We start from the raw sequence: 13,962 nt of genomic DNA, 5'->3' as shown, positions 1-13,962 counted from the left end.
TCCTCACACATTGCTTTTCCTCTCATCTTTGCATCGTCAGCAAACTTGGCTACGTTACACTTAGTCCCTTGCTCCAAGTCGTTAATATAGATTGTAAATAGTTGGGGTCCCAGCACTGATCCCTGCGGCACCCCACTAGTTACTGGTTGCCAACCAGAGAATTAACCATTTATCCCGACTCTCTATTTTCTGTTAATTAGCCAATCCTCTATCCATGCTAATATATTACCCCCAATCCTGTGAACTTTTATCTTGTGCAATAACCTTTTATGTGGCACCTTATCAAATGCCTTCTGGAAGTCCAAATACACCACATCCACTGGTTCCCCGTCATCCACCCTGTTCATTGCATCCTCAAAGAATTCCAGCAAATTTGTCAAACATGACTTCCCCTTCATAAATCCATGCTGACTCTGCCTGACCGAATTTTGCTTTTCCAAATGTCCTGCTACTGCTTCTTTAATAATGGACTCCAACATTTTCCCAACCACAAATGTTATGCTAACTGGTCTATAGTTTCCTGCTTTTTGTCTGCCTCCTTTTTTAAATAAGGGCGTTTCATTTGCAGTTTTCCAATCTGCTAGGACCTCCCCAGAATCCAGGGAATTTTGGTAAATTACAACGAATGCATCCACTATCCCTGCCGCTACTTCTCTTAAGACCCGAGGATACAAGCCATCAGATCCAGGGTATTTATCTGCCTTTAGTCCCATTATCTTACTGAGTACCACCTCCTTAGTGATTGTGATTGTGTTAAGTTCCTTCCGCCCCCATAGCCCTATAGTCCCTTGACTATCCACTGTTGGAATATTGTTAGTATCCTCTACCGTAAAGACTGATACAAAATATTTGTTCAGAGTTTCTGCCATCTCCATGTTCCCCATTACTAATTCCCCGGTCTTGTCCTCTAAGAGACCAACATTTACTTTAGCCACTCTTTTCCTTTTTATAAAACCATTAGAAATGCTTGCTATCTGTTTTTATATTTTATGCTAGTTTACTTTCATAGTCTATCTTCCCTTTCTTAATCATTTTTTAGTCATTCTTTGCTGGCTTTTAAAAGCTTCCCAGTCTTCTGTCCTCCCACTAGTTTTGGCCACTTTGTATGCCCTTGTTTTTAATTGGATACCGTCCATAATTTCCTTAGTTAGCCACGGATGGCTATCTTTTCTCTGACACCCTTTCCTTTTCACTGGAATATATTTTTCTTGAGAGTTGTGAAATATTTCCTTAACTGTACACCACTGTTCATCAATCGTCCTATCCTTTAATCTATTTTCCCAGTCCACTTTACCCAGCTCTGCCCTCATACCTTCATAGTCTCCTTTATTTAAGCTTAGTACGCTGGTTAGAGATCCAACTTTCTCACCCTCCATCTGAATTTGAAATTCAATCATGCTATGATCACTCATTCTGAGGGGATCCTTTACTAGGAGATTGTTTATTAATCCTGTCTCATTACACAGGACCAGATCTAAGATAACCGGTTGGTTCCGTTACATACTGCTCAAGGAACCTGTCCCTTATGGACTCTATGAAATTCTCCTCAAGGCTACCCTGATCAATTTGATTTGTCCAATCAATATGGAGGTTAAAATCACCCATAAATTTTGCTGTTCCCTTTTTACAAGCTCCCACTATTTCCTGGTTTATGCTCCGACCAACAGAGTTGCTACTGTTAGGGGGCCTATAGACTACGCCCACCAGTGACTTTTTCCCTTTATTGTTCCTTATCTCCACCCAAACTGTTTCAATACCCTTAACATTTGAGCCAATATCGTCTCTTACTATTGCAGTGATTTCATCCTTTATCAATAGAGCTACTCCACCTCCTTTTCCTTTCTGTCTGTCCTTCCAGTGGCCAGCTGTCGGGATATGCCCCACAATGCTTCAATGAGCTGGTCACCAATGTCTACAGTCCTCCTGGACAACTGTATCATCTCTCCACTGTCATGTGGCGCTCGTGGACTAGACCTGCCATGTCCACAAGACCTCCGCGGGGTCGGCGTCGTCCTGGGGACAAATGGGGTACCCTGTGGTGAGGTGCTTGGGGCCAGTACCTCCAGAGTGGAGGCGGGAATGACCGAAGGACCACTGGATGGCATTTGGGGTGGAATGGCTTCTGGAGCTTGGTGATGCAGGTTGCTCGAAGTCCGTGCTCTCATCCATGGAGAACAGACCCAACGGATTGACGGGCGAGAATCAGAGCTCCTCAGCACCAGATGTTGGATAGTCCGGAGAGTCGGGCCCCGCGCCCCCACCTTCTGGCCTCTGTGGCCCTGCCTTGGGATGCGCTGCTGGCTGAGCTGCAAAACACAAATTAGGTTATTAGAGAGAAGCGGGTGCTAGGGTCACAAGGTGAGTCCAGCGCTACACACAGCATATGCACGACAAAAGCACCACCACTCTCAAAATCATCACAGACATCACATTTCATGACCAGCAACATATTTGCTTTCCAATGATTTTCATTAGGCCTTCATTATTTCTATGACAATTTTAGAAATCTATCATATATGATTGTTCAGATGTGAGTGGGTGTGGCATCTATTGACTTTACATCACACAATGGTGTAAGCTTTACTCACGTGGCATCACTTCTGCAGATGTGTCCGTGGCCATCCGGGGGTGCTTCCCCACGAGTGCGAGCACTTGCTCCTCCATCTCAGTAATGTCGCTGGGGAGTGGTAGCCCCCTACCTGTTCCCCTCTGCACGTAACGCGTCGATAGCTTCTTCTGTAAAAGGTGACAGGACGACATGGCATGAGATCATTGCGTGATATTATTGCTAGGTACTGTCACAGAGACTGATACAACATGTAACTGACAGATGTAATCATGATTATTATGAAAATTATCATTCTTTACCTAAAGACGTACACCGTGATTTCAGGCTTTGAGTAAAACATTCCCGGTAAAAATGAAAGACCTCACATCTGATGCTAATCACTCATGACTGTTACAAATCAAACTATATATATATATAAGTACATGTAAATCAATGTAATACTTACTCTTGCGGATCCCACAAGGTCGGTCCATCGTTTGCGGCATTGGTTGCCCTCATGAACTTCGTTGGTCACCGACGAGACTACCTCAGTTATCTCGGTCCATATCCTCTGGTAGGCCTTTTGGGTGGGCTTCCCATGCATGGCTTCCCATGCCCACCCTGTGTCAAATCACCCCAGCGTGACTCGATCTCCTGCAGGAGGGAGGCATTTGCCTCGTCCGAGAACCTCCTGGCTCTTTTGCGCCCTCCAATGTGCTCCTCTCCCACCTCACTGCTCTCTCCAGAGTCAGTCTCCACAGCGTGCTGTGATGTCTCCTCCTCTCTCTCCATTATAGGCCAAATTCGGGCAAATATGTGGCTGGTAACAGCTACTTTTTGTTTGCCTACTTGCTGTGAAGATCTAAAGTCTCCCTCCTTCCATCCAACACAGCCACACCACACCCAGACATGCCTTCAGTTCCTCTGAGCTCCCTCTCTCTCTGTCTCCTCTTCTGCGCATGTCATAATGACCCTTGACCTCCTGAATCGCGGGAATCGAGCATTGCCATGCCGTTGCTAAGGATGGCCACACTTTACGGCAGAAGGTCAAAAAGATTTAACGCTACCGCCTGTCATGTATGCAAACTCTTTGTATTCACTATGTAACTTATGTACGATGTACCACCCCGAGGGTGCTGCTGTTGGAGGCCCCAGGGATTACCTGCCCAGGTGTGCAGGGGCATATAAAAAGTGGTCAGCCATGCTGCCCCTCACTGTACAGTCGTCTCAAATGGACTGAAGTCACACAGCTCTTACTCACAGTACAAGGCCTCATGGAGTTCTTCGGTGGTAATTGCAGACATAATACAGCCCATTTTATATCGCTCGCGGTAATGCCCATTTTCAAAACTCGAGACTAGGTGCTTTGAGAACGTACGAGAAGCCGATGATCCGAAAACCCTTTTTTAACGTCCGCGCCAGAAATATTGCCCATTTTTGGGCGATCACCACAAAAGTGGAGGTTCTAGCCCTATGTCCCTTAGTTTTAGTTTCCCTTGTGAGTGGAAATATCCTCTCTGCATCCATCTTATCGACCCCCCTCATTATCATGTTTCAATAAGATCACCTCTCATTCTTCTGAACTCCAATGTATATAGGCCCAACCTACTCAACCTATCCTCATAAGTCAACCCTCTTATCTCCGGAATCAATCTAGTGAACCTTCTTGAACAGCCTCCAATGCAAGTATATCCTTCCTTAAATACGGAGACCAAAACTGTACGCAGTACAACAGGTGTGACCTCACCAATACCCTGTACAGTTGTAGCAGGACTTCTCTGCTTTTATACACTATCCCCCTTGCAATAAAGGCCAACATTCCATTTGCCTTCCTGATTACTTGCTGTACCTGCATACTAACTTTTTGTGTTTCATGCACAAGGACCCCCAGGTCTCTCTGTACTGCAGTACTTTGCAATTTTTCGCCATTTAAATTATAATTTGCTTTTCTATTTTTTCTGCCAAAGTGGATAACCTCACATTTTCCCACATTATACTGCATCTGCCAAATTTTTGCTCACTCACTTAGCCGGTCTATATCCCTTTGCAGATTTTTTGTGCCCTCCTCACAATTTGCTTTCCCATCCATCTTTGTATCATCAGCAAACTTGGCTACATTACACTCGGTCCCTTCATCACCAGTCTTTCTTCTATTACTGGGATTTGTATATTCACACCTTAAAAGAACAGTCAATATATACTTTGTACGACTTTCATTCTCTTTGTTGGATGGGAATGGGCCAATAGTACGATTAAATAGCAATGTGTCACTTACTGCCCCATTCCCACTGATGTTTGAGTCACTGCCATTTAGTTGGAGGCCTAGAAATGAGTGGTTTAGGTGCCCGCCAGAAACAGTGGGAGCCCCATTTTCAAATCAGGTACCGTCGATAAGACCACAATCAGTGTTGAGATACCAATGGCTGGAACATTGATACTTGCCGATGAAATGTCTAATATCAGTCCTTAAAGGGACCCTGCAGAATGTTAAGACATTTTTTTTAATAAGATTTGTGAATCATTGTTATGGGATCAGGAGGAGCATTAATACTCATCCTGGTACTACAAAAATCGCCTGTCCCTCTGATGCCCAACCCTCCTCAGTCCTCACTGGCTCTCCCTGGGATTGTCTTGCCTCCCTCCTTTAACTTTCTTGGAGCCATCGAATCTCTGGCCTTTTCAACGGGTGAGCTGCTCTAAATGTGCGAGCAGCTCATCGACAGAATGTTAACGAGGCCTGATCACATAAATTGGCCAGGCCTCAGACTGCGTCCATCGGGCAGATGGAAGTGGTCACATTGAAAGTATTGTTTGGTGAATCTAAGGCTGCATTATCTACAGAGAGTGAAGGTATCTTGCAGAGGCCACGAATTTGTCAGATTAAAAATAAGTAAGGGTGCTACAATTGACCTCAGAAACACTGAACAAGGGAGATAACAAATCAGCCAGGTTCGCATGCCCGAAGGCTATTCAGTGACTGTTGCTGGAAAGTGTACTTGCAAAGATCGAGTGAGGAAAGGATCAGGCTGGCCTGTGTTGCTGCCCATCATATATAGCGCCTTTAACATAATAAAACATCACAAGGTGCTTCACAGGAGCGTTATCAAACAAAATTTGACACCGAACCACATAAGGAGATATTAGGACAGATGACAGAAAGCTTGATCAAAGAGGTAGGTTTTAAGGAGCATCTTAAAGGAGGAGAGAGAGGTAAAGAGGGAAAGAGATTTAGTGAGGGAATTCCAAAGCTTAGGGCCCAGGCAGCTGAAAGCACCAGATGTAAATCTGAGACCAGCAGCATGGGAAAGATGCAGGAAAATGTCTGTGTCTTTCTGCCTGCAACAAGAGGGCTGTCCATCATTGCTTTTGAAAAATAGGGATTTAACATTACATTTACATAACAGTTGCTATCATGGACATTCAGGACAGTTCTGACCTCCCCCTCCCTCACCTTCATTTATTGCATGTCATGAATGACTGACAGGTTGCACAGAAAACTGCTCAAGGTTTAACTTTTTTGTTTCATTCACAAAACGTTTCTTCTCGAAATCGCAAGAGAATTTGAAAGAAATAAAATTTTTGGTATTAAAACTGACAAGTCTCATTCAGAGAGGCTAGAAAGATGAAGGATAAAGAAATGCCACACTGGAGTAACAGTAGGTTCTGAGGCTCATCCACAGAGTTGTTGGAACCGAATAGACAGCTCTATTCTGCATCTGACTGTGCTGTACTCAACCTCTAATGCTGACACTAATAACAAAAGTGGAAAGGTGGTCTATACTATGGCATTGCTATCTTCTCCTTGATAAGCATAAATAAAATTCAACAAGGAATATAAATAACAAACTAAAACATGTACAATATTTTGGTGGATGATTAAGAGTTAAGTTAAGAATATTTATATAGCGTACAGCTTTAAAACATTTGCGGTCATCAGCCTCTGGTCTGAGTATTAATACAAAAATTCTGCTTAATCTATCACTGTATTATTTGTTTTGTAATCTCAAATTTTAAATAAACCGCCTGGGAATTTTTAAAACTTGGCTTTGCACTAAACTTCAATTATACTGCACCAAATATGAAGACCAAGGGCTGTGAGATGGTCGCATGCCTCAACTTGAGAGTAGTCGGCAATAGATTTTGCTATGATTTCGCATCCAAAACAACTCCACATTAACACAAAGCCAGTACTATAACTGTCCACTAATTGGCAGCAACAGGGATTATATCATTAACTGTGGATTGTGAATAATCTTTCCGAAGCAGTATATAGCTGCTCTCTGTAACTTAAAAGCTAAAAATGAATTAATACTGAGAACTGAAGCATGGAAATGACACTGTGTGATATTATTGTACAAAAGCTTGGCATGCTTGTATCAAATTCCTTTATCGCTAATTTAATGGATGTGTTAACCGGTTTAAAACAATTGGGTTAGTACCTTTGTTAAAATGATGGATAGAGTACTTTGATCAGAATGCATTAAGCGTGAAAGTATAATTTCTGTGCTATAATTACTTGACACTCTTTAATTACAGGTATAACGTGAAATTAGCTGGACTTCAAGTTATTTTGTCTCTGGTACTAATTCAAAGAGGTGTTTTCCTTGTTTGTAGACAACATGACCTATTCATTCATAGCTCTCTCTGAAATATCACGTGTTTACATTCCTTTACAAATATCAAGAGCATGGAGAGTATTATTTTACATTTTCTTTTGAAAGATAAAGTACCTGTAAAAGGTCACCCTGGATTAGCGATCCTAGCGAGACTTAGAACACTAGCAAAAGTTGACCAAAGGTTTCAAAACAAAGCTGACATAGTCTCCAAAAAAGCTTTTTTTTAAATTAATTCATGGGATATGGTTGTCACTGGCAAGGCCAGCATTTATTGTCCATCCCTAATTGCCCTTGGTGGTGCTGAGCTGCCTTCTTGAACCGCTGCAGTCCGTGTGGTGAAGGTACTCCCACAGTGCTGTTAGGGAGTTCCAGGATTTTGACCCAGTAACGATGAACAAACAGCGATATATTTCCAAGTCAGGATGGTGTGTAACTTGGAGAGGACCTTGGAGGTGGTGGTATTCCCATGCGCTTGCTGCCCTTGTCCTTCTAGGTGGAAGAGGTCACAGATTTGGAAGGTGCTGCTGAAGAAGCTAACAATCAAACATCCCCAAGTACTGGCCTGTGGCAAGCAAACACAACTCATTACACTGAAAGTGCAGTGGGCCATGGTTTGTTGTCATTTGAACTGTAGGTATATCCAAGAATCTAACAGTTTTGTCATTGGAAAAACCCCAAAGAACACACAAGCACAATTTGTAACAGTGGTGGATTTAGTAATTTCTTAAGGAGGCTGACGTGTGAGATTTATTTTCTAGAGTGGTCTGGGAGCATGTCTCCTCACCCAAAATTTTGAGTTCCTTGATCTGCATTATACCTACAATTCAATTACGCAGCACATTACTCCATGAAAAGAATCATTTGTTTTTAGAGTTCACTGATGTGTATGTGAAATAATGCAATGCCCCATTTTTCAGCGCTCCTCGCACAGAAACTTCGAAATGATGGCTCAGCAGGTTTAACCAGTGAGCAAATATGCCATACAGACCAAGTAGATCCTGCATTCAATACTTGGCCTATGCGAAGTTAACCAACTTTAGCTAGGAGGCCAATAGAAGGAGCTACAATTAGCCTCAGCACCTCTGGATTACAGAAGACAAAATTAGTCAGGGTTCCCACTCCTGCTTTCTACCTAGTACTCCCTGGTGGAAGTGAATATTTGTGGCCACCAGTTGTAATACCCCCTGTGATTGACTAGCCTGCTAACACTCAGTGTCAATACCCACACTTGAATAATGGACACCTGCACAAGGTACTGGAGGGTGGGCCAAATCCCAAGGAACTGTAACCCAACAAAGAATTGATCTCTTGAGAAGAGGAAGGGAAGAGAGACAACTGGCAGGAAAAATTGGCAAAGAAACCTATTATTTATTAAAAAATAATTATTTTTAAATTACTGGCAAATTACCTACAGTTAGTTGATGAATATAATTTGTTTTAGTATACAAAATGGAGCTAAGAGACTTCGGAAACTTGCTCCACAAGGCCACCTAGTGACTAGAGTCTGCAACTACATGGTCACAGGTAACAGCAAAATTGAATGGGAAATGTTGACATGGCAATTTACAATGATCAATGATGGTAGAAAAACGTGACCAAAATTCATGACAACTGGAAGTAGCACATGCTACTTACAAAAAGCAAAGTGTGATACCTCACATTGATGTTTTGGCCAAACAGAAGCCTCCAAAGGATTGTGTAAGTAATATAGACATTACTTAACATATCGTTTAAATATACCCTAAATGTTTCTTTAAGTATATTTTAATATTAATCTCGTTTTTTTTCCAATCAAGCACATGTAACAGACATTGTCATGCACTTTATTAAACATATTCCTTTTAGCTTTTTCTTATTGGAAAGATAATATTACAAGTACCAACAGGATAGCTGAGTTATCCAAAATGGAAGATCTATGCAATTTGAAGCTTGTCCATTCTTCAAATATCTTCCCGGCACAGGGCAAGTAAGTTATTGAAAGTATTTGAGGAGTTATCTGGCTCAGCAAGTTAAATGGGTTGGTCAAAGCACAGCCAATACACAGTTGTTTTCCCACAGCTTGATTTAGCTATTTGTGTAAAAGGCAACTGTCCAAGCACAAGGTCTGTAAGGGCTGGTTAATAATATTATAATATAGTGGCTATTTGTGGCTCCTATGAAATGATTCCTTCAATAATATATCCCGAATGCACATCATCAGAGTTTTACAGCAGCAATCTAATGTATTATTAGTTTAATGTAGTGTCATGCTTCACTGTCCACATGAAGAGACATAAAATGTACAACTCCAATAAGGCTGCCTCTCCACAGACACTTTGTTGTACAGGGTAACCTCACCTAGGAAGGGGAGCACCATTTCAACTCTTCAATCGATGTCTCAATTTGTATTTTAAGTAAAGGCTAAATATATTGGATGCAGATAAATGCAATACAAAGCTGAACCATGAGGATCATGTGTGTGGCATCTAGTCAACTCTCCAATGCACTTTTGGTGAATTCAAATCTAAGGTACAGCCTTCCGATGGTCAATTGTAGCAATGGTGGTTTGAATCCCAGAAGAAGGATTTGTCCTTTGCAGGTCTGTACTCACATGGTGTCTCTGTGACATTCTTTCTAGCTTCACCCATGCGACCCAGTGCTGCTTAGTTCAAGCACTCCCCAAATGCAATTGCGAACATAAGAACATAAGATATAGGAGCTGGAGTAGGTCATTTGGCCCTTCAAGCTTGCTAACCGCAGTTTGCCACAGGTATGAAATTCTGTAATGTTTATCACGAAGAGAAAAGTGGTCTGACTGCTTTGTGCTCAGCCCTGAAGTGACTCCCCAATAAAGCAGGAGTAGATTTCATGTAAGGAACAGCCCAATTGAGCAAAAACTAAGATGCTGAAATTTAGCAGATTGAGTCATAATAAGAAGGCTTTGCTAAGTCTTCTGGGATATCTTGTTTAAAGAAATTAGAAGCAATGTCTGTCTGTTGATATTTTTGCACAAATATATTGCCTTGCAGAAAATGAGTAGTTTAGACAATATTAACATAAATTTACAAATTCTGGTTGAATATTTTGGAAAATCCTACATGCTGGTGGACTAAAACATTGAGCTAATATAATAGGGGAGACTACAGAGTCAATTTCCTCAAATCAAATGACAAATTCTGAATCGTTAAGTGGTACACTGTATTGGCATCGTAAATCACACTTAGTTAAAACCTTTTTGAAATTAAGAAGTTGAGGTGAAGGGACAAGACATGGTACCTCTCAGATTATAGAAGGTTGAGGCTTATGCGTAGAGGGGGCTGGGTGTGGAATGTTTTAATGTGTACCACACTAAGGTGTTATTGGTAATTCTTAACATGTTGGGAGCGTCTTGAAATGTGATCTTCATCAAACCTCTTTAACTAAAATAACAAGAATATGGCTGGGTCTTTATATATTACTGGGATTGAAAAGTGTAGAAAAGGAGACATAGTAAATCAAGAAGTAATGATGAAAGCATGTAGATTGTAGGAGAGAGGGACAAATGAGGGGCTTCGACGTTTGGGAGGAAAAGCTGGAAAATTCAAAAGGAGCATTAAATAAAGACAATCTACACCAGCAGATTATAGTCAAATTAGTTTTTTAAATGTTTGATAAATTAATGTGTTTACCCTACTGGTATATATGGAAGCACTGAGCTGTAATACTGATGAGTTTTACCAAAAATTGGTACACATTGCAATATTTGAATCCTCTTTGCAGCTTATTACAGTAGTGCATTATTTGTAAAGTACATGAAACTTGAAAATACTGTAGAAAAATGCAACACTTGCTTGAACAAATTTCTCAGTTGCCACTCTCTACATGAATATATTAAAGACAGCAGACCTACAGGATACAAATGAAAAGTAACTGAAAAGTCTAGAAACTGTAACCGTTGCACCCATTGCCCCTCCAGGCAGTCGCATTTCGGTCATCCGTAGAATCTATTTAGTTCCAAAAGAGGATCTTGAGATTTGATGAATTATTTCATCAGAATGAACATTTTGCCCTCTGCAGTATATGGTTTGCCTTTTCACTTTAAAAGTAGATGTTGTTGTTCTTTATTGTCACTAATGTAAATCATATTCATTAGCATAAGTCAAGTAATCAATGTTTCCCACATTACAACAGTGAGTACACTCAAAAAAGTACAGCACTTTGACACAACTGGTGGTCGTGAAAGGCGCTATATAAATCTAAGTGTTTTGTTCTTCATTCTTACTCATTTTTGAAAACTCTAGTGAAAGAATGGAAGTTCTAACTAACTTCTGATTGGGTGTCTTAACTGACTGCCAAAGACAAATGAAGTTGATATGTGCTGGAATTTTCAGTGTTCCCACCTGGGTGATAAGTGAATAAGAACATAAGAAATGGGGACAGGAGTAGGCCATTTGGCCCCTCAAGCCTGCTCCGCCACAATAAGATCATGGCTGATCTGATCTGATCATGGACTCAGCTCCATTTCAACTGCCTGCTCCCCATAACCCTTTATGTCCTTATCGCTCAAAAATCTGTCTATCTCTGCTTTAAATATATTCAATGACCCAGCCTCCACAGCTCTCTGGGGCAGAGAATTCCATAGATTTACAACTCTCAGAGAAGAAATTCCTCCTCATATCAGTTTTAAATGGGAAGCTTTTTATTCTGAGACTATATCCCCAGTTTCAGTTTCCCCTATGAGTGGAACTATCCTCTCTGCATCCACCTTGTCGAGCCCCCTCATTATTTTATATGTTTTGATAAGATCACCTCTCATTCTTCTGAACTCCAATGAGTATAGGCCCAACCTACTCAACCTATCTTCATAAGTCAACCTCCTCATCTCCGGAATCAACCTAGTGAACCTTCTCTGAACAGCCTCCAATGCAAGTATATCCTTCCTTAAATACAGAGACCAAAACTGTACGCAGTACTCTAGGTGCGGCCTCATCAATACCCTGTACAGTTGCAGCAGGACTTCTCTGCTTTTATACTCCACCCCCCTTGCAATAAAGGCCAACATTCAATTTTCCTTCCTGATTAATTGCTATACCTGCATACTAACTTTTTGTGTTTCTTGCACAAGAATCCCCAGGTCTCTCTGTACTGCAGCACTTTGCAATTTTTCTCCATTTAAATTATAATTTGCTTTTCTATTTTCCTGCCAAAGTGGATAACTTCACATTTTCCCACATTATACTCCATCTGCCAAATATTTGCCTGCTCACTTAGCCTGTCTATATCCCTTTGCAGTTTTCTTGGGTCCTCCTCACAATTTGCTCTCCCACCCATCTTTGTATCATCAGCAAACTTGGCTACATTACACTCAGTCCTTTCATCCAAGTCATTAATATAGATTAGAATAGTTGAGGCCCCAGCACCGATCCCTGCGGTACCCCACTAGTTACTGTTTGCCAACCGGAAAATGACTCATTTATCCCGACTCTCTATTTTCTGTTAGTTAGCCAATCCTCTATCCATGCTATCCCCAACCCCATGAACTTTTGTCTTGTGCAGTAACCTTTTATGTGGCACCCTTAATGAATGCCTTCTGGAAATCCAAATACACCACATCCACTGTTTCCCCTTATCCATCCTGCTCATTACATCCTCAAAGAACTCCAGCAAATTTGTCAAACGTGATTTTCCTTTCATAAAACCATGTTGACTCTGCTTGATTGGAAAATGCTTTTCCAAATGTCCTGCTACCGCTTCCTCAATAATGGACTCCAGCATTTTCTTAACAACAGATGTTAGGTTAACTGGTCTATAGTTCCCTGCTTTCTGTCTGTCTCCTTTTTTAATTAGGCGCGTTACATTTGCGGTTTTTCAATCCGCTGGGACCTTCCTAGAATCCAGGGAATTTTGGTAGATTACAACCAATGCATCCACTATCTCTACAGCCACTTATTTTAAGACCCGAGGATGCAAGCCATCGGGTGCAGGGGACTTGTCCGTGTTTATGTATCTTTTCCTTTTTATATATCTGTAGAAACACTTACTATCTGTTTTTATATTTCATGCTAATTTGCTTTCATACTCTATCTTCCCTCTCTTTATTATTTTTTTTAGTCATTATTTGCTGGCTTTTAAAAGTTTCCCAATCCTCTCGTCTCCCACTAGTCTTGGCAACTTTGTATGCCATTGTTTTCAATTTGATACCATCCCTTATTTCCTTAGTTAGCCATGGATAGTTATCCCTTCTCTTACAGACTTTCCTTTTCATTGGAATATATTTTTGTTCTGAGTTATGAAATATCTCCTGAAATGTCTGGCACTGCTTATCAACCATCCCACACTTTAATCTATTTTCCCAGTTCACTTTAGCCAACTCTGCCTTCACACCTTTGTAGTCTCCTTTGTTTAAGCTCAGGACACTGATTTGAGATCCAACTTTCTCACCCTCCAACTGAATTTGAAATTCAACCATGCTAATGATCATCATTCCTAGAGGATCCTTTACTAGGAGATCGTTTATTAATCCTGTCTCATTACACAGTACCAAATCTAAGATAGCCTGCTCCCTGTTTGGTTCCGCAATGTACTGTTCAAGGAATCTATCCCGGATACGCTCTTCCTCAAGGTTGCTGTGGTCAATTTGCTTTGTTCAATCAATATGAAGGTTAAAATCACCCATGATTATTGCTGTTTCTTTTTTACAAGCCTCCATTGTTTCTTGATTTATACTCTGTTGAACAGTATAGCTACTGATAGGGGGCCTACAGACTATGCCCATCAGTGATTCTGCCCCCTTATTATTTCTTACCTCCACCCAAACTGATTCAACATCTGGATCTTCTG

Source organism: Pristiophorus japonicus, chromosome 4, assembly GCF_044704955.1.
Source record: "Pristiophorus japonicus isolate sPriJap1 chromosome 4, sPriJap1.hap1, whole genome shotgun sequence".
Lineage (NCBI taxonomy): Eukaryota > Metazoa > Chordata > Chondrichthyes > Pristiophoridae > Pristiophorus > Pristiophorus japonicus.
Note: the sequence above shows the minus strand (reverse complement) of the source record.